Here is a 21,594-nt window from a genome sequence, read left to right on the forward strand (position 1 = left end):
ATTGATATTTCTCCCAGCAATCTTGATTTCAGCTTGTGCTTCATCCAGTCCAACATTTCTCATGATGTACTCTGCATATAAGTTAAATAAGGGTGACAATATACAGCCTTGATGTACTCCTTTCCCAATTTGGAACCAGTCTGTTGTTCCATGTCCAGTTCTAAATGTTGCTTCTTGACCTGCATACAGATTCCTCAGCAGGCAGGTCAGGTGGTCTTGTATTCCCATTTCTTTAAGAATTTCCCACTTTTTGTTGTGATCCACACAGTCAAAGGCTTTGGCATAGTCAATAAAACAGAAGTAGATGTTTTTCTGGAACTCTTGCTTTCTCAATGATCCAAGAGATGTTGGCAGTTTGATCTCTGGTTCCTCTGCCTTTTCTAAATCCAGCTTGTACATAAGGAAGTTCACAGTTCACATACTGTTGAAGCCTGGCTTGCAGAATTTTGAGAATTACTTTGCTAGCGTGTGAGATGAGTGCAATCATGTAGTAGTTTGAGCATTCTTTGGCATTGCCTTTCTTAGGGACTGGAATGAAAATTGACCTTTTCTAGTCCTGTGGCCAATGCTGAGTTTTCCAAAGTTGCTGGCATATTGAGTACAGCACTTTCACAGCATCACCTTTCAGGATTTGAAATAGCTGAAATGGAATTCCATCACCTCCAGTAACTTTGTTCATAGTGATGCTTCCTAAGGCCCACTTGACTTCACATTCCAGGATGTCTGGCTCTAGGTGAGTGATCACACTATCATGATTATTTGAGTCATGAAGATCTTTTTATGTATAATTCTGTGTATTCTTGCCATCTCTTCTTAATATCTTCTGCTTCTGTTAGGTCCATACCATTTCTCTCCTTTATTGAGCCCATCTTTGCATAAAATGTTCCCTTGGTATCTCTGAATTTCTTGAAGAGATCTCTAGAGCTATGGATGCAGATACATAAAACATGGAGTGCTGAGCAGAAATTATCCAGATGAAAATTCCTGGGAATTACTAGAACATTCCTGGGAAAGGAAGCAAGTCTTGAGGTATATAACTGACCCTTTCCCTAACTCAGTGAGACAAATGGAACCTCTGGATGAATGTGGTCAAGAGCTTATGATTCCCTCTTCCTCCACATTTCCCATCTAGGGTTATGATTTCTCATGGGAAGGGGCAAGCTAACAGGATTTCTCATCATTCCACTCAACTCCATGTGTCAGGAGCTCTATCAGAGGTAAGTGACTTAAAACGTCCGGGGCTCTTTTCTTCTCCCTAGCCTCAGTTTCCATGGAAGAATGTCTACAACAGGCATGGTGTGCCAAAAAGACAGAGTCTTGATCACCTTCACTATAGCTTGCTCGTGAGATAAAGAACCCATACCAATGTGAAGTAAACTAAGACAAACAGAGTCTATTGTGCTTACTCAGTACCTACTCATAGAACAATGGTGTTGCTCCAAGAAAAAGCTAGTATCTGTCTACACCCCAGCCTGAGAGATGTGGTACTTTGCCCACGGGTGAGAAAGGCTATAAGAACAGATGTCCCAGCTGCTGTCCCTTAAAAAGGGACCAATTTTATTTGGAATATAGTATAGAGAAATTCAAACCAAAAAATTGTCAAAACAATGAAGATTTGAGGATGAGACATTAAGAGGAGGCTGGTGGCTCTATAATAGTGACAAGCAAAATAAATACAAACAGTATAAATTTAACATACAGAGCTGTAATATGTCTGACAATAACAGCACAAAAGAGACAGGTAGGGGAAAAGCTATCTTGGTGTAAGTAAATGGCAACAAATGATTAAAAAACCACAAGGAGCAATGAAGATAACCAGAAATGCAAAATAAGAAGTATACCTTAGTTCATTATATCAACTTGCATTATATTAACTTCATTACTTGCTCTCATTTTCTTAGCTTCTTTAAAAGACATAAAATTATATAAACTAGTGTTATGGTGGTGGTTTAGTCACTAAGTTGTGTCTGACAGTTGTGACCTCATGGACTGTAACCCACCAAGCTCCTCTGTCCCTGAGATTTCCCAAGCAGGAACACTGGAGGGGGTAACCATTCCTTTCTCCAGAGGACTGCCCTGACCCAGAAATCAAACCTGCACGTCCTGCATTCAAGGGGATTCTTTACTGCTGAGCCACCAGGGAAGCCCAATTATTGAGTTTGCAATATCTATATACATAACGTGGGCTTCCCTGGTGGCTTAGATGGTAAACAATCCATCTACAATGCAGGAGACCTGGATTTGATCCAGGGATCAGACCAGGGTTTGATCCCTGGATAGGGAAGATTCCCTGGAGAAGGGAATGGCAACCCTCTCCAGTATTTTTACCTAGAGAATTTCATAGACAGAGTAGTCTGATGGGCTACAGTCCATGGAATTGCAAAAAGTCAGACATGACTGAGCAACTAACAGTTTCACTTTCATACACATAACACAGAAAACAATAATAGCATAGAGGAAAGTGAACAATTAAATAGAGCTATCTTGAAAGAATATCTCTATATCTCATTGGAATTAAATGAAGTAGATTCCATAGATTCAGATGACTATTGTAAGCCCTAGAGCAACCTCTAAAATGTCTAGATTGTAAATAACTAAATAAAACTATATCTATTTGCAGATGACATGATCTCATATTTTTTTTTAAAAATTACATACAATTAATTCTGGAGATGGTGTGGCAAAAAGGGAACCCTCTTACACTATTGGTGGGAATATAAATTGTTACAGCCACTATGGACAACAGTATGGAGTTTCCTTAAAAAAATAAACATAGAACTACCATATAATCCAGCAATCCCACCCCAGGTCACGTATCTGGAGAAAACCATAATTTGAAAAGATACACATACCACAGAGTTCATTGCAGAGCTGTTTACAAAAGCCAGGACATGTAAGCAACCTAAAGGTTCATCAATGGAGGAATGGATAAGATATGTAGTATTTATACAGTGGAATATTACGCAGCCATTAAAAAGAATGAAATAATGCCATTTGCAATGACATGGGTGGATCTAGAGAGTGTCGTACTGAATGAAGTCAGACAAATGAAGACAAACAGCATATCACTGGATGTGGAATCTAAAAATAACGGTATAGAAGAACCTACTTACAGAATAGAAATAGGGTCAAAGATGTAGGAAACAAACTTATAGTTGCCAAAGGGAATGAGGGGAGGGAAAAATTAGGAGATTGGGATTGACATACACAAACTACTATTAAGATATGTAAAATAGATAACTATCAGGAACCTATCAAGAAAACTCTACTCAGTACTCTGTAATGACAGAGTACTGGGAATAGAAGTCAAAAGAGTAGATATATGTACTATGTATAACTTATTTACTTTGCTGTACAACAGAAATTAACACAACATTGTAAACTGGGACTTCCCTGGTGGCTCAGAGGTTAAAGCGTTTGCCTGGAATGCAGGAGACCCGGGTTTGATCCCTGGGTTGGGAAAATATAGAAACTTACTTAAAATCTGTAACAACAAATAAATGAGCTCAGCAAGGTTTCAGGGTAGAAGATAAATATAAAAACTTATAGCAATGAATATCTGAAAATGGAATTAAAGAACAACTCTTTTTACAGTAGTACAAACAAAATTAAATAGAAATAAATCTAACAAAAGAATTATAAGATTTGTACATTGAAAACTATGAAAGATTGTTGAAAGAAAGGAAGGACATCCCAAACAAATGGAAAGATATTTCATGTTCATGGGGCAGAAAGCTTAATGTTGATCAGGTGACAATACTGCTTAGATTTATGTACAGATTCAGTAGAATTTTTATCAAAAATCCCAAGTAGATTTTTTTTTTAAGAATTTGACAAATTGATCTAAAAATTAATATGGAACTGCAGGGAACCCATAACTGCAGGGAAACAAATTTTGAAAAGGAAAAAGTTGGAGAACTCAGATTTCCTGATTTTAAAACTTACTAAAAAGCTACACTAGTCAAAACAGTGTGGTAGTAGCATAAGACTAAACATGCAGATTGTGAAAGTGAAAGTCAATCAGTCGTTTCTGACTCTTTGTGATCCCATGGACTGTATAGTCCAAGGAATTCTCCAGGCCAGAATACTGGAGTGGGTAGACTTTCCCTTCTCCAGGGGATCTTCCCAACCCAGGGATCGAACCTAGGTCTCCCACATTACAGGCGGATTCTTTACCGGCAGAGCCACAAATATGTAGATTAATGGTAACCAATTTAGACACTAGAAATAAATCCTTATATTGATGGTTAATTAATTCTTTAAAAGGATATTAACACAATTGAATGGGGAAAATAATACTCTTTTCAACAAATGGTGTTAGAAAAACTGGATACCTACATGCAAAACCAAATATAAAAATTAAGCCAGTGTAATTCATAGATCTAAATTTAAGAAGAAAAGCTTATATATATATATAGAGAGAGAGAGAGAGAGAGAGCGAGAGAGCGAGCAAGAGAGCGAGAGAGCGAGCGCCATTGTGTACCTCATGGAATCTTAGTTCCCTGACCAGGGATTGAATCCATGCCCCCTGCAATGAAACTGTGGAGTCCTAACCATTTGACCACCAGTAAATTCTTAAAAAGCCCTAAAATGTTACAAGTAAATACATGAGTAAATCTGTGTGACATGGGATTAAGTAAAGGTTCTTTTGCTACTACATCAAAAGCACAAGTCACCAAAATACTAATAAATAAATTGTAATTAATCAAAATTTAAAACTTTTGTGTTGTAAACAATGTCATAAATAAGGACAACATTTGAAATGGGAAGTGAATGTTTACAAATTACTTATCTGATAAAGGACTTCTATCTAAATTATGTAAAAAAATCTCTTACAACTCAATAATAATTTTAAAAAAAGTGGAGATATACATAGCCAATAAACACATAAAAATGCTCAATAACATTATCTGTAAGTAAGATGTACCTCAAATCCACAGTATGTTTTCACACTTCACTAATATACTTGTAATAAAAAAAAACAAGAAAAAACAATAACAAATGTTGGCAAGAATGTGGAAACAAATGAAACCCCTTTATAAACTGCACATAGGACTGTAAAATGTGGCAGCAATTTTGAAAAAGAGTTTGACAGTTCCTCATAAAGTTATACAGAGAATTATCACATGACCAAGTAATTCCTCTATGAAATATATACTCATGAGAAATTAAAACATATACTCACATAAAAACATAAACTAGTTTTCTTTGCAGCATTATTCATAATGTCTAAAAGTAGAAACTATCCAAATTTCCACCCAAATTGATGGCAGAGAGAGAAAGTATATGTGTAAAATAGGACATGCATGAATATTAAAAAAAAAAAATTATGGTCTGTGAAAAACAGCTCAAAAATCCACGTGTCATATGATTCCATTTACAGAGACAAAGTAGATGAGCGGTTGCCAGTGAAGGGACTATTTTAAAGGAACTGGGAGTGACTGCTAATTAGTGTATGTGGTTTCTTTTTATTTTAATATTTGTTTAAATTGGGATGTAGTTGCTTTACAATATTGTGTTACTTTCTGCTGTACAATGAAGCAAATCAGCTATATGTAAAATATATTCCTCCCTCTTGAACCTCCCTTCCAAACTGCCTGCCTTCCTCCCCTCTAGGTCACAGAACACTGAGCTGAGCTCCCTGTGCTATATTTACAGTAGGTTTCCACTATCTGTTTTACATACGGGGGTGCACATACATCAATCCTAATCGCCACCAGTCTTTTGGTATGGCTGTATCTTTCACCAAGGATAGTATGTTTATTGTTCCATAAAACTTCCTAAATTCACTCATCTTCTTCTCCCTCACTCTTTCTAAGTGTACAATTCAATTGATTTCTAGCATGTTAACACAGTTTTGCAATCATCACAAGCAATTTAAAAATTTTTATTACCTTAAAAAGAAACCATGTCCATCGACAGACGAATGTTCTTTTTTTTTTTTTTTTTTGAGGTAATAAAAATGCTGTGTTAATTTCTTCCATACAGCCAAGTGACTCAGTTTAAGAAAAGAAAAAAATCAAACTCAAAATATCAGTGTTGTTTTTTAGAAATTCCGCTTGGACTGCCTTTTGCACCTAAAAGTCAGCTTGTCAAAACGTGAGTATTTGGGCTTCTTTGGTGTCTCAGTGGTAAAGAATCTGCCTGCCAATGCAGGAGACACAGTCAGAGACACACTCTGATCTCTGATTTGGGAAAATCCCATATGTCACAGAGCAACTAAGGCCAGGCACCACAACTACTGAGCCTGTGCCCTAGAATCTGGGAGCCCCAAATACTGAATCCCATGTGCCTTAGAGCTCATACTCCCAACAAGAGAACCCACTGCAATGAGAAGCCTCCATACCACAGTGAGAGAGTTTCAGCTAGAGAGAAGTCCACACAGCAATGAAGACCCAGCACAACCAGAAAGAAAGAAAAAACAATGAGTCTTCATCTTTCTGTCCCCATGTAAGGATTCATTTGCTCCTATATTCCCAGTTGTAGAGATATGGAGAACCACGTGGACTAAGCATGAATCTCTATGAATATATTACTCTTCCATCTATTTATCTCTTCATCACCGTAATGCCTCTATCCTGCTTCCTACGTAGTTTCAGTGTTTCCTTAATCTCTCTTGTCAGCTCTGCTCTAGTTTATCTTCATCCTTTCTTTAATGAAATATTTTAATAGTTTTTTTGTTACTCTCCCTACTTCTAGCCACATCTATATCCAGTAATTTAACAGACAGTGAGAGAGGTCACTTTTCAGAATTGTGAGGCCAGGATATAGGAGTCTGGATCCGTTTCTGGTACTCCCAAGCAGTGCAGACACAGGAAGCTCACTTAAACCCTCCAGGGTTCAGGGTTTTTCATTACTGAGACTGTGCTAAGTTCATCAGATAATATTTAAGGGTGCTTCAGTTTTCATGAATTATGAATCTATAACTTTTATATTTCCATTGATAATTCTGATATAGAACAGTGATGATTTTAGCTTCAGCATATTTTAGTTCTAATTTTCACTATAAGCAAAACAGTAAGAACCTTAAATATTATTAATAAGATTACTGAAAACATTGCAGAAGGAACTGAGATAAGAAGAGATTGACTTTTCTCCTAGAAAAGATATTCACCCTAAGGACTGAACTTAGATTTAAAAACGGAAATAGGATTTTTAAAGATCTTATGGATAAGTTAGCCAAAACATACATTTGGTTTTTTTGTTGATTTTTACTGAATAGACTGAAATTCAGGTTGTATATGCATACACAGACTAAAGTGCTTTTGTTCTAAACTCCAGTAATTCTGATTTATTCATGAATGACAAAATGATCATTTGAACTAGATTCAAATTTCTTTGTTTAGCGATTTTTTTTTTTCTTTAACACATATTTTTAGATAATGATACTAAATGTGAACAAGCCAGAAGGAGAAATGTGTTAATTTTGTTTGACATAATTTTGGACACTTACCAAGTACTGAGCTTGACAGAAATCATGTTTAACACCAACCCCTGTTTATAGGAAGGTGACTGAATATTTAGGGATAGAAACAAAAGAACCTCAAGTGCTGTGAGGCTGTTTTGTTTTTTTAATTGTAAAATCATTACAACTAATAAGTGCTTAAGAAACAAAGAGTAATTAAATGTGGCTTGAGAATACAGTATAGACTTTCAAAGAGAATGTTAGCAGTGCATTTTCAATAATGGAAATTATATCAGTGAAACGGATGTGCGATGTACTGTACAACATCAGTACAACAATAATGTACAGTGTTTAAAACCTTGTTGCAGACTGCATTTGATTTGGTTCCTATAGTAAGTCTGTGAAAATGATATAGCAAATGCTGTTATACATCCTTAATTGATGAGACATTAAGGATTAGAAGACATAATATATTTAGATTATAGAACCTGTAAAACAGGTTTGGAATCTAGCTCTCCAGTGACTGGACTTTACTGGATGAAGAATACCAGATAGGAATGGTTGGGGGGAAAAAAAAAAAGAAAGCTATTAAGGGCATGAATGCCTTTTGAAAATGCTTTTAGGAAACAATAGAATAGAATTCCAAATTCCTATAATAGAGTATAAACCCAAAGTGAATTGATAGTCCATTTTTTCAGGTTTTATTCTGAGACCTAAGTATTGCTATTGCCATTGGAAATGCTAGGATTTAGTAGATTTAGGAGAATAAAAATGAATATCTGATTAAAATAATTCTAAGTGGGTAAAATTCTTCTATTCAGAGAGCAAATATATGAAACCATATATGAGACCAAGTATTAACCAGCAAAATGCCCAGATGGATGAAGCACAAGCTGAAATCAAGATTGCCAGGAGAGATATCAATAACCTCAGATATGCAGGTGACACCACCCTTATGGCAGAAAGTGAAGAGGAACTAAAGAGCCTCTTGATGAAGGTGAAAGAGGAGGTGAAAAAGCTGGCTTAAAACTCAACATTCAAAAATGAAGATCATGGCAAAGGAAACAGTGACCGACTTGGGCTCCAAAATCACTACAGATGGTGACTGCAGCCACAAAATTAAAAAGTGCTTGCTCCTCAGAAGACAGCTATGACAAACCTAGACAGCATATTCAAAAGCAGAGACATTACTTTGCCAACAAAGGTCCATCTAGTCAAGGCTATGGTTTTTCCAGTAGTCATGTATGGATGTAAGAGTTGGACTATAAAGAAAGCTGAGCGCCAAAGATTTGATGCTTTCGAATTGTGGTGTTGGAGAAGACCCTTGAGAGTCCCTTAGATTGCAAGGAGATCAAATCAGTCAATCCTAAAGGAAATCAATCCTGAATATTCATTAGAAGGACACTGATGCTGAAACTGAAGCTCCGATACTTCAGCCACCTGACACAAAGAGCCAACTCCTTAGCAAAGACCCTGATGCTAAAAAAGATTGAAGGCTGGAGGGGAAGGGGACAACAGAGGATGAGATGGTTGGATGGCATCATTGATTCAATGGACATTAGTTTGAGCAAGCTCAAGGAGATGGTGATGGACAAGGGAAGCCTGTTGTGCTACAGTCTACAGGGTTACAAAGAGACAGACATGACTGAGCAAGTGAACAACAACAATTGATACTAACAGAATATAGCTTGAACTGCAAGGAGATCCAACCAGTCCATTCTGAAGGAGATCAGCCCTGGGATTTCTTTAGAAGGAATGATGCTAAAGCTGAAACTCCAGTACTTTGGCCACCTCATGCGAAGGGTTGACTCATTGGAAAAGACTCTGATGCTGGGAGGGATTGGGGGCAGGAGGAGAAGGGGACGAGAGAGGATGAGATGGCTGGATGGCATCACTGACTCGATGGACGTGAGTCTGAGTGAACTCCAGGAGATGGTGATGGACAGGGAGGCCTGGCGTGCTGCGATTCGTGGGGTTGCAAAGAGTTGGACACGACTGAGCGACTGATCTGATCTGAGAGATTAGAATCACACTTTAAGGCTAAATTTCGGGGACTTCCCTGATTGTCCAGTGGTTAAGTTTCCATGCTTCCACTGCAGGGGCACAGGTTGATCCCTGGTCAGGAAACTAAGATCCCACAAGTTGTGGGTAGAGAGCCAAAAGGAAAAAAGGAAAAAAAAAAGGTTTTCCCTATTAATAAGACTTTGAAAGTCAGCTTAAGTATTTGTACTATATATTTTAATTAGGGAGAAGCAACAGAATATTTTGTGCAAAAGAATTACAAGACCTTATTTTATTCATTACAATGAACAAAATAGATAATGATAAGCATGTCTAATAAAGAACTTAAGAATAAATTATCTCATGATAAGAGTCCCAGAGAGGGCAATGGTTACTATGTAAAATAAATCCTATGTCTCACCCTTCCTTGCAGTTAGGGCAGTTTTACTCTCAGTTGTGTCCAACTCTGCGACCCCATAGACTATAATCTCTGTCCATGGAATTCTTCAGGTAAGAATACTGGAGTGTGTAGTCATTCCCTTATCCAGGGTATCTTCCCTACCCAGGGATCAAACCCAGGTCTCCTGGATTGCAGGTAGATTCTTTACAGTCTGAGCTACCAGAGACAGAGCCACAGAGACACAGAGAGAGCCACACAGTGATAGAGCCACAGCCACACAGAGACAGAGCCACCAGAGGTGCCTAACAGTATTACTAAACCTGGACAACAAACTGGAAGGAAAGAGATGTGCACAATTTTGAAGCCAGGCTGCTGCTCCTCTGGCTTCTCTTTGCCTTGGAAAGATATGCTAGTTTGTTCCAGATAAATATTTTAATTCCAGGATGTTGTGCTGTACTTCATCTTCATTCTTGAGTGACTATATGAAGCAGAGAATCCTCCACACTGCCACAGAACTCTACTGGACATAAATCTGACTGACTGTAAGTTTAACTTAGAATTTAAGTCACTGAGATTTTGACAGTTTGTTTTAATACAGCACAACCTAACCAGTACTGACTAGTAAAGAAATGGACATCAAAAGGGAAAGGAAAAAAACTAAACTATGTGGCATAATGAGAAAATTGATATCCTAGTCTGGGAAGATAACAAGGCACGATCTGTAGTGGCAAAATTCTTAGAAAAATCATCAACTGAAATTAAATGGAGGCAAAGTAACTTGCTTAATAAACTTATAGATCTATGAGAATAGGTAAAAATACACAACCTTCTAAAGTGTGTTGGTATTGATGGGTTATATTTGCCAGGGTATTAAAAGAAAAAAGTTCAGAAAAAAATGTTGACCATTGGAAAGCAAACTATGTTCAACCCAGAAGAACAAAAAATAAGATTGGGAGAGAATGGGAATAGCCAACCTTAAGTCTCTCTCAAGTGATTAAATTAAACCCAGAATAGAAAAGGAACACATATTTGTGACTCCCAGTGAATTATTTCAATCCAATGACTTATAACAAAGATCAGATTAAGGATGCGGGTTTCCCATCAAATTCAATATACTTAAGTTGTCCAATATTAAATTCAGAAGAAAGATAGATGGGGACTAGGAGGTAGAGTGTAAAACAAAACAAAATTTGAACTTAAACATATCCAAAAAATATGTGAGTTTATCAAATTTTAGAGAAATATATTCTGACAAAAATGAGTCACTTCTAAAAGATAGAAGTTAGCTTTAAAGACAAAAACTGTGCTGTGGCCCCCAAAATATCTACATGCAGGTAATAACCTAAGGAAGATGCATAGTGTACAAGGAAAATATATGTTCCTAGACCAATTTCTTATGTGGCCAATCAGAATAAAGTACAGAGTTCCAAAGAGTAGCAAGGAGAGATACGAAAGGCTTTTTAAGTGAACAATGCAAAGAAATAGAGGAAAACAATAGAATGGGGAAGACTAGAGATCTCTTCAAGAAAATTCGAGATACTAAGGGAATATTTCATGCAAAGATGGGCACAAGAAAGGACAGAAATGGTATAGACCTAACAGAAGCCGAGATATTAAGAAGAGGTGGCAAGAATACACAGAAGAACTGTACAAAAAAGATCTTAATGATCTGGATAACCACCATGGTGTAATTACTCACCTAGAGCCAGATATCCTGGAGTGTAAAGTCAGCCTTAGGAAACATTGCTATGAACAAAGCTAGAGGGGGTAATGGAATTCCAACTGGAACTGGTAATGGAATTCCAAATTCCAGAGGTATTTCAAATCCTAAAAGACAAGGCTGTTAAAGTGCTGCACTCAATATCCCAGCAAATATGGACAACTCAGCAGTGGCCATAGGACTGGAAAAGGTCAGTTTTCATTCCAATCCCAAAGAAGGGCAAGGCCAAAGAATGTTCAAAGTTCCACACAATTTCACTCATTTCATATGCTAACTAGATTATGCTCAAAATCCTTCAAGGCAGGCTTCAACAGTACATGAACTGAAAATTTACAGATGTTCAAGCTGAATTTAGAAAAGACAGAGGAACCAGAGATCAAATTGCCAACATCTGTTGGATCATAGAAAAAGCAAGGGAATTCCAGGAAAACATCTATGTCTGCTTCATTGACTATACTAAAGCCTTTGACTGTGTGGATCACAACTATGGAAAATTTTTAGAGAGATGGGAATACCAGACCACCTTACCTGCCTCCTGAGAAATCTGTATGCAGGTCAAGAAGCAACAGTTAGAACCAGACATAGAACAACAGACTGGTTCATACTGGGAAAGGAATACATCAAGGCTGTGTATTGTTACTCTGTATATTTAACTTCTATGCAGAGTACATGCTGTGAAATGCTGGGCCAGATGAATCACATGCTGGAATCAAGACTGCTAGGAGAAATATCGACAACCTCAGATATGCAGGTGATGCCACCTTAATCCAGAAAGTGAAGAGGAACTAAAGGGCCTCTTGATGAAATTGAAAGAGGAGAGTGAATAATCTGGCTTAAAACTGAACATTCAAAAAATGAAGATCATGGCATCCAGTCCCATCACTTCATGGCAAATAGATGGGGGGAAATGAAGAGAGTGACAGTCTTATTTTCTTTGGCTCCAAAATCACTGTTGATGGTGACTACAGTCATGAAATTAAAAGACGTTTGCTCCTCGGAAGAAAATCTTTGACAAACCTAGACAGCATATTAAAAAACAGAGACATCATTTTGCTGACAAAGGCCCCTATAGTCCAAGCTATGGTTTTTCCAGCAGTCATGTATGGATGTGAGAGTTGGACCATAGAGAAGGCTGAGCACCAAAGAATTGATGCTTTTGAACTGTGGTGCTGGAGAAGACGCTTAAGAGTCCACTGGGGAGTTGGGAAAGGGTTAGCCTTGGGCAGTACATGTGTACCTGTGGCCGATTCATGTCAATATATGGCAAAAATCATCACATTATTGTAAAGTAATTATCATCCAATAAAAATAAATTAATTAAACTATTTTTTTAAGAGTCCATTGGACAGCAAGGGGATCAAGGTATTTAATCCTAAAGGAAATCAACCCTGAACATTTATTGGAAGGAATGATGGTGAAGCTGAAGCTCCAATACTTTGGCCACCTGATGCAAAGTGCCAACTCATTGGAAAAGACCATGACTCTGGGAAAGATTGAGGGCAGGAGGAGCAGCAGATGACAGAGGACAAGATTGTTGTTTGTCCTCTGTCCATTGATGATGGTATAACTCAATGGACATGAGTTTGAGCAAACTCCAGGAAATAGTGAAGAACAGGGAAGCCTGGCATGCTGCAGTCCATGGGGTTGCAACGATTTGGACTGCACTAAGCAACTAAACAATGACAACAAAGAATCTCTGAGAGTTAAATAGGCTGTGAAATCCTCAAACTTTTTTTTTTTTTTTTTTTTAAGGGTAAGTGTTTTACACTTAATTCTAAAAGTTTGCATGCAGTTCTCAGATACCAGCTGGGTGTGCTACAATTCAACTCAATTCTGATACTTTCTACCCAAGATAGCATCAGACTCTGCACTTTAGGTGTTCGGTCCCACAAGAGTGTCCTCCACTTGAAATCCCAGTTACAAGCAAGTCTAGATTGTTACCTGCACTTCTGACCAACTGGCTATAAATCAGAGCTCTACACAGTCTCTTTCTTGGGCTCAATTTATTGCTAGAGCAGCTCACAGGACTCAAGAAATGTGTTTACTCACTAGATAACTGGTTTATTATAAGGATATTAAAAGCAGGGCTTCCCAGGTGGTACTAGTGGTAAAGAACCTGCTTTCCAATGCAGGAGACACAAGAGATGTGGGTTTGATCCCTGGGTCAGGAAGACCCCTGGAAGAGGTCATAGCAACTCACTCCAGTATTGTTGCCTGGAGAATCCCACGGACAGAAAAGCCTGGCAGGCTACTGTCCACGGGGTCACAAAGGGTTGGACACAACTGAAGCGAGTTAGCACAAAGGCAGGAAATCAGTAGCCTGATGAAAAGATGCATAAAGTGAGATCCCAAACAAGGGAGATTCTGTCCTTGTAAAGTTGGGCCTGGCATGGTGACCCCTGGAAAAGCTCTGGTTCACCATCCTGGAAGCTCTCTGAATCCCCTCCTTTTGGTTTATACGGAGGCTTCATTATATAGGTGTGTGTGCACGCGTGTGTTCGTGCTAGGTCGCTTCAGTTGTGTCCGATTCTTTGTGACCCTATGGCCTCTTGACATGCTTGATTACATCCCCGACCACTGGTGATGGACTTACCTCCAGCAATTCTCCCCTCCATGGAGGTCAGAGGGCGGGGCTGGAAGTCCCAGTTGTCCAATCACATGGTTGATTCTCCTGAAAACCAGCCCCCATTATTAGATGAGGTACAAATGTCACCTCAATAAAAGACCATCATAGAAATTACAAGGATTTTAGGAGCTCTGTTCCAGAAAGGGGTGAAAGATGAAATATATATTTCTTATTATAAATCACAAAATCACTGGGTGTTAGGGGGGTAAAATACAGAATTTGGTAATCAAAATAAGAGATTGAGGTAGATATTAATACCTAGGAAATGTTACATTTATCATGGCTCTTCTGTATTATCCAAAAAGCGTGAGGCTACGTGTGGCTCTGGCCAAAGCGCTATGAAGAAAGACCTATCACTCAGAGTCCTTAGTAATAAAAAGCCTATCATGATTTCCTAATCTTTTTCTTCCAATTCACAGACTAGTTGAAAAAGCCACATATTTCAGTTGAGCAGCAAGAAAATGATAGAATTTTTGTTAGTTTGGGCTTTTGAAAGCCTATTTCGAACAAAGCTCTTTAATGACCCATGTTAACTGATCATGCAGCTTGAGCAGTAAGTAAACACACATCATTTGCTTTTTTGTTTTGTTTTTATTACACAGAAAAATTAGGGTTATTTGATACTGTAACCTTTTCTGACTCTACAAGGGGTGATTTGAGTGTTCTGGCCACCTCACAATGGCTTTCCTTTATTCTTTCTAGGATACCAATTAAACACTTTAATTTCATCATTCCTGAAGAGATCCTGTCCAAATGATAGTCAATCATTGGTAAACAAATACAACTTTTTTGGTTCATATTGAGCTATCAAAAATCAGAAATGTTTATCATATGAGAATTGAGAGGATAAAATATGATTGCCATTTTCAGCTCAAATGAGAATTTCTTCATTTGTTACAGGGTACAGCTTTCCCATATTCCACAGTATGAATGATGTCATGAAGCCAGTAAAGAAGGCCTCAGTTTTCATCAGCTAGAATACCTCCATATTTACCTCCATAGTTCTCAAGATGTATCTTAATAGCCAAAGTCATAATTGCTTTTGAATTATAAATGTATTATTAATAGAATTTTAATAATAGAAAAAAAAGTGTGGGGTGAGAATAAGAGATGGGTAACAGGGACATAAGTTGAAAGTATAATAATAAAGTATACTAATTAGAATTATTGCATAGTATTAGCAAGTATATACCTGAAGTCTGTGTGTGTGTATATATATAGTTTTATTTTTAATTCACTTCAATGAATATGATAGAGGGATACAAACTGATCATGAATTGAAGGCAAATTATCTGGATAAATAATAACATGTTCCAGAATGAGGTTCTATTCACCTTCAATCAGTATAAAGCATGTGCTGGACAAATAAATGTGCATATAACCACTGCAAATTCGTCTTCCTTATCTAATCAGATGTAACTTTGAGTTACTGTTTATAATTCAATTGGATCAAACTCTATTTCTTTAAAAATATGAATTTCTTGCTATGCTATCAGTTCTCATGTGTGTGTGTGTGTGTGTGTGTGTGTGTGTGTGTATAGAGAGAGAATACACACACACATATAGAGAGAGAGAGTGAGAGATTTCTTACAGGAATTGGCTTTCATAGTTGTGGAGGCCAAGAAGTCTCATAGACTACCATTCACAAGCTGGAGAACTGAGAAAGCAGTGGTCTAATTCAGTCTAAGACCACAGGTCCAAGGATCAAGAGTAAGGGCAGAAGAAGGGCAGAAGAAAACAGACATTTCAGCTCGAGAGAGAGAATTCATTCTCCTCTGCCCCTTTGTTTATCCAGATCCTCAACAGATTAGATAATGCCCCATCCATGCTGGTGAGGGCAGATATTCTTTATATAGTTAACTGAACAGAAAGCTAATTTTTTTTTTCTGGAAACATCTTCACAGATACATTCAGAAAGATCGATTTTCTGACTATCTAGGCAAGGTGCTCATTCAAGTTGACAAATAAAATGTATGATCACAGTGCCTAATAACTGTGTTCCTGATTCTGTTGCAGTAGATCCCTAACTATCACTGGATACTTGTCTCCCTGGAAATGACTGCTTTTCCGTCTTTTTTGCAGCTAAGCGTGACTATGTGACTAGGTTCTGGCCAGAACTGTAGAAAATATAAAATGGTGCAGGAAATTAATGGGAATTATGCTTGAAGAGAAAGAATTTTTGCTTCTCCTTCCTTTTATCATTTTCCTACTTCTGCTGCCTCAGAGGGATATCAGTGGTGGTACCAGGAACCTAAACAGGCCACGTGCACCATGAGGAGGAAGCAACTTTAGGGTTGGTGGAGTAAAATCTGCAAGTCTGGTTTCCTGACAATCATGAAAGCCTCACACTGACTCTTCTATCCATATGTCTGTCTATCCATATGTATAAAAAATACAAAAGTTAATATTAATTAAGCCACTGTTAATGTTTTCTTATCACTTACAGTTTAACATTAAAAATACAAAATTATTCATTCCTTTTGATTTGTAATAGCGTTCCTTTCCCTCAGTTCCTAAAATGTTTACCTTGCACCCTTTGATTTCCCCTCAGATATTCCATATGTCTTCATCCCCTCTCACTTTCAGCTGTAGTCTTACCCACATTTCATTGAAAAAATAAATAAGCAGCTACACATCTCACCATCATATTCTGTGACCTACATACCGTTGCTTTTGTTCCAATTATCTTCCCTCCTGTTAAAATGATTTCTTCCCGTAAACCATTTCTTCATAGGAAGAAATAATTTCTCTACTTATGCCATGAATCCCTTCCACTCTAGATTCCTTATATCTGCACCTTTATTTAAATCCTCTCTTGTACCACTTATGGTCTGCATTTCAATTGAGTGGTTGCTCAGACAGTAAAGAATCTGCCTGCAGTATTGGAGACCTGGGTTCGATCCATGGGTCGGGAAGATCCCCTGGGGTAAGAAATGACAACCCACTCCAGTATTCTTGCCTGGAGAACCCCATGCACAGAGGAGCCTGGTGGGCTATAGCCCATGAGGTTGCAAGAGTCAGACACTACTGAGCGACTAACACTTTCACAGATATGCTCTAATTAATGAAACTTTTGCCCCATAGTATATGTGAAGCCCACCAGATCCACTGCTCCCTTTTACAACTGTCTCTAAATTTAGAATTGTGTATGTAGTATTTCTGTACCTCACCTTCTACTCACTGTTCAATTACAAAATCAGTTTCTAATTCCAGAATTACAGTGAATCTGTGCTCATCCTGGTCATCAATGACCTCAACATGCAGAAACTCAAGATAAAACTTTCCATCTTCATAGTCTTTGATCTTTAGGTGTCATTCAGAGAGATGAACCTATCATCAGTCTTGTACAAATGGCCATATTTTGTCATAAATTATTAGTCATTTTACCTCTTCTTCAGTAATATTTCTTTCTCAGCATTTTTTAAATTCAGTTCTCTTGCCTCTGTTTGGCCTCTAAAATTATGTACTACACAGGGATCGTTTTAGCCCCTTTTCTGTCTTAGACTCACCCTGATAATTATATGACTGATTTACAAGGTTTTAAAGACCAGCTCAATACCATGTTTCAAATTTATGTTTCTGTTCCAGATCTCTGCAGTCTCCTACATGCCCTTCCAAGTGTGTGCTTGGTATTTCCTTTCAGGGTCTCAGAGAGAAATTTCAAATTTATCACATCCAAAACTGAAATCTTAATCCCTCCCCTCCATATGGGATGGTTCATATTTTTAAAGAAATATAGTTGGATTCAGTTGAATTATATACACTAACTCAAAATAAGATAATGTCTGGTTAGCAAAGGAATACAAATTCACAGTGATTATACCCTTGTTGGTTGGTATAGCAGATCTTTTAAACTGATTAGTGGTGAATGATATCCATCTGCAAATTCACTAGTCTCAGGAACTCAGATTCTTATTCAATCATTCAGCTTCTTAAAGCATGATCCTAAGAGTCATTTTTTATACCTCTTTTTCATTTGCATTCCTGCAGATGTTATGTTTTACCAGCACATCTGTTTAGTATCAGAGCATATTTCTCAAATCTACCTACTCTTCTCCAGCTCCAGTATCAACATCCCCATCTACTTCTTGATGTCTCTCACTGAGACAATTACAACAATTTCCTTAGTGTCTACACCCTTTTTCTCCTCCAGTATATCCTATCCAGGACAGTAAGGTGAAGGAATGCATTATATCCCTTTTTTGCTTAGAATAATTTCAGCATTATACTTGGAAAAAATCAAATTCTTTAACATGTACACATACAAGGACATGTGCCTTCTCATGCAATGTAGTTTTTCTTTTTTTGACTGCATCACTCTATTGTGGGAAGGCTGTTTCTTAATCAGAGATTGAACCCACCCCTCCTACAGTGGAATTGCAGAGTCCTAAACACTGGACTGCCAAGGATCCCCATCCTACAAAGTAATCATTAGTTTTTATTCAGGCTATATACTACAAAGCTATTGTTTGTAGTCTTCCCACATTAGAAACATATTTAACTCCATCCTGTTTCTTTTTGGTATGAATATCATATCTGTGTGAAGTGACAAATTTTGCTTTGTTTATTATATACACACACTCCAAGAATCCCAATATTCTATTTCTTACCACTGTTTTCTTTATACCATTTCTTACAATATGTTATTATTTTCCTTATACATTTTATAATTTGTGGTGATTGCCTCCCCATTAGATTTTAAGTCTTAGCACAGTCTTATTAACTATTATATCTTCAGCACCAAACAAAATGTCACATATTACAGAGTAGATACTCAACGCATACCAGTTAATTGAATAAATGACTAAGTATCAATACTTAATTTGTGAGAGGAACACTGGACTCTGCCCTTAACCCCCAGTCCCTTTGGTCTACTATAACAAAATGCCTTAAATTGGGTAACTTATTGTTATAAGTTTACTAGATTAACACTTGTTATGTAGAGCACAGGGTGCTGAATGGTGAGCCATAGTTCAAAAATACACTTGAAACAGAGAATACCGTTACTCATGGACTCTGAAAGGAGCACCCGGCACACCTCCAGTGGCCACATGGGGAGGTCAAGGAAGAGTGTAGGCAGACAGACAGACACGGGGCCAGGACACATGACTATCAGGGTCTGTGGGTGGAGTGCTTTGAAGTTCCAGGGCTATGGATAGGTCGGTACAAACCACGAGTCTGGTTTTGGTAAGCACCACTGCAGGTTCATCCAAAGGCACATAAGGAGAAGGCGTAGGAAGGCAGGGACACTCGATCACAAGGACTCTTGGGGAATTCCTTTCAGGAACTTAAATTTACTTGAGACTCTAGAGCTACTATTTAAAGCGTGTACTTGGGTGAGAGGCTAGTGTCCGCTGAAGGCCATTGCCAGCCAAACAAAATGGATAAGGCAGCGATACCATGAAGTAGCTTAGCAATATCATGAAGTAGTTCAAGATCAACGTTCTAGCAGATTCAGTGACCAGTAAGAACTAGCTTCCTCTCAGCCATCTTCTGACAGTAGCCTCACATGGAAGAAAAGGGGCAAGCCAGCCTCCTTATGTCTCTTTTATTAAGATAACAATCTCCTTCACAAGGCTCCACCATTATGACCTACGCACCTCCAAATTGCAGCCCCTGGTAGTTCAACATATAAATCTGGGTGAGACACACATATTTGGTCCATAGCACTCTCCATGAGGGCACATGGAAATATTTTAGTTAACAAGGTATTTTCAGATTTCTAAGATATCTTCAATTTGGAACATTGTCTATGTCTTTATAAATCATCTTCAATTTTAAAAGTAAAATCAAGAAACAGCTTTTAAACATGTTAAAATTAGAACTTAGAATAATTTAAACTTTTGAAGATGTTTTTTGACTACAAAGAAAATAAGAAATTAAAAATAGTAACCTGGATAATAAAGTTACCTTTGTCTTGGTAAATCCTATGGCCTAGAACATCATTTTCAGAAGCAAATATGGGCTTAAGTGGAAATAATTTCTCAACACATGTGATTGACTGAATTTACTTACACTGCAAAGACTAATTTTTTACTGTCATCCAGGAATCAAGTGTGAATCATGAAACTTAACTTATTGTTATCTGGAGTCACTCTGGCTAAAAATATTTACATGTAAGTCTTCCACAGTATGAGTAACAATGCTGTTAAATAAAATGCCTGCAGCTTAAAACGGTATATCATTTATATTTATATTTCCATTGGTAAATGGGACAAAGTGTATTAAATAAAATTATTTAATGAATGAATAGGTGGTTATAGGGTATATCTAACGACCTCATGGACTGCAGCCTACCAGGCTCCTCTGTCCATGGGATTTTCCAGGCAAGAGTCCTGGAGTGGGGTGCCATTGCCTTCTCCGACTATTTGATTTTACTATGCTATAAAAAAATCTTTTGGTCTCTGTTTTTATTTTTTTAATTTTTTTTAAATTTTATTTTATTTTTAAACTTTACAATATTGTATTGGTTCTGCCATATATTGAAATGAATCCGCCACAGGCATACACGTGTTCCCCATCCTGCACCCTCCTCCCTCCTCCCTCCCCATACCATCCCTCTGGGTCGTCCCAGTGCACCAGCCCCAAGCATCCAGTATCGTGCATCGAACCTGGACTGGCGACTCATTTCATATATGATATTATACATATTTCAATGCCATTCTCCCAAATCATCTCACCCTCTCCCTCTCCCACAGAGTCCAAAAGACTGTTCTATACAAAGAGACACTGATGTATGGTCTCTGTCTTTATAAGAAACTATTTTAAAACTGTTCTTATTTTAATTATTTTGCATTTGTAATTTAATCTCTAATTATCACAAAATAGTTCCTTAGAAACCAAAAGCTTGCCAGAAAAGGGCAGACTTCAGGCAGTCGGGGAAAAAAAGAGACTAATAACCTGTTTGCTTCTGCACTTAGTCTTCTCAGCACCTACGTCACTAAAGGGACTGGTATGTCCTCCTTATTATTACAATTAAATCTGTATGGTACAACAGCACTTGTAAACCCCTGTACGCAATTCTTTTGATTCTTAAAGGAAAAAAAAAAAAAAGAATACAGGAAGAAAAGTGAGTAAAACACTGGTAATTTGTTTAGCTGGTGGTGCAGGCTGTTCTCCGATCAAATTTTGTTTCCCAAAGGAAGGCATCAGTTTTAAATTACACAGCAAGCGGGCAAGAAAAAGGAGGCAAACAATCAAAACCTTCCCAGGAGGGGAAAGAATAAGGCAAGAGCTCTAGAGATCCCATTTAATAAATAAACACCTTCATTTCTGTAAGTTAATTTCACCACAGGAAATAAGTTTAGTTTTAATTATATTGCCTTATGTCATGTTTTATAAAAGGTACATGAGGTTCATTGACTTTCTCTTATTAAAGCTTTGGCTGTTTCTAAAAATGCTGCATGTAGATTAAGGCTCTGAGGAAACGTAGCATGATGTAC

This window comes from Bos mutus, chromosome 17 (genome assembly GCF_027580195.1).
Source record: "Bos mutus isolate GX-2022 chromosome 17, NWIPB_WYAK_1.1, whole genome shotgun sequence".
Lineage (NCBI taxonomy): Eukaryota > Metazoa > Chordata > Mammalia > Artiodactyla > Bovidae > Bos > Bos mutus.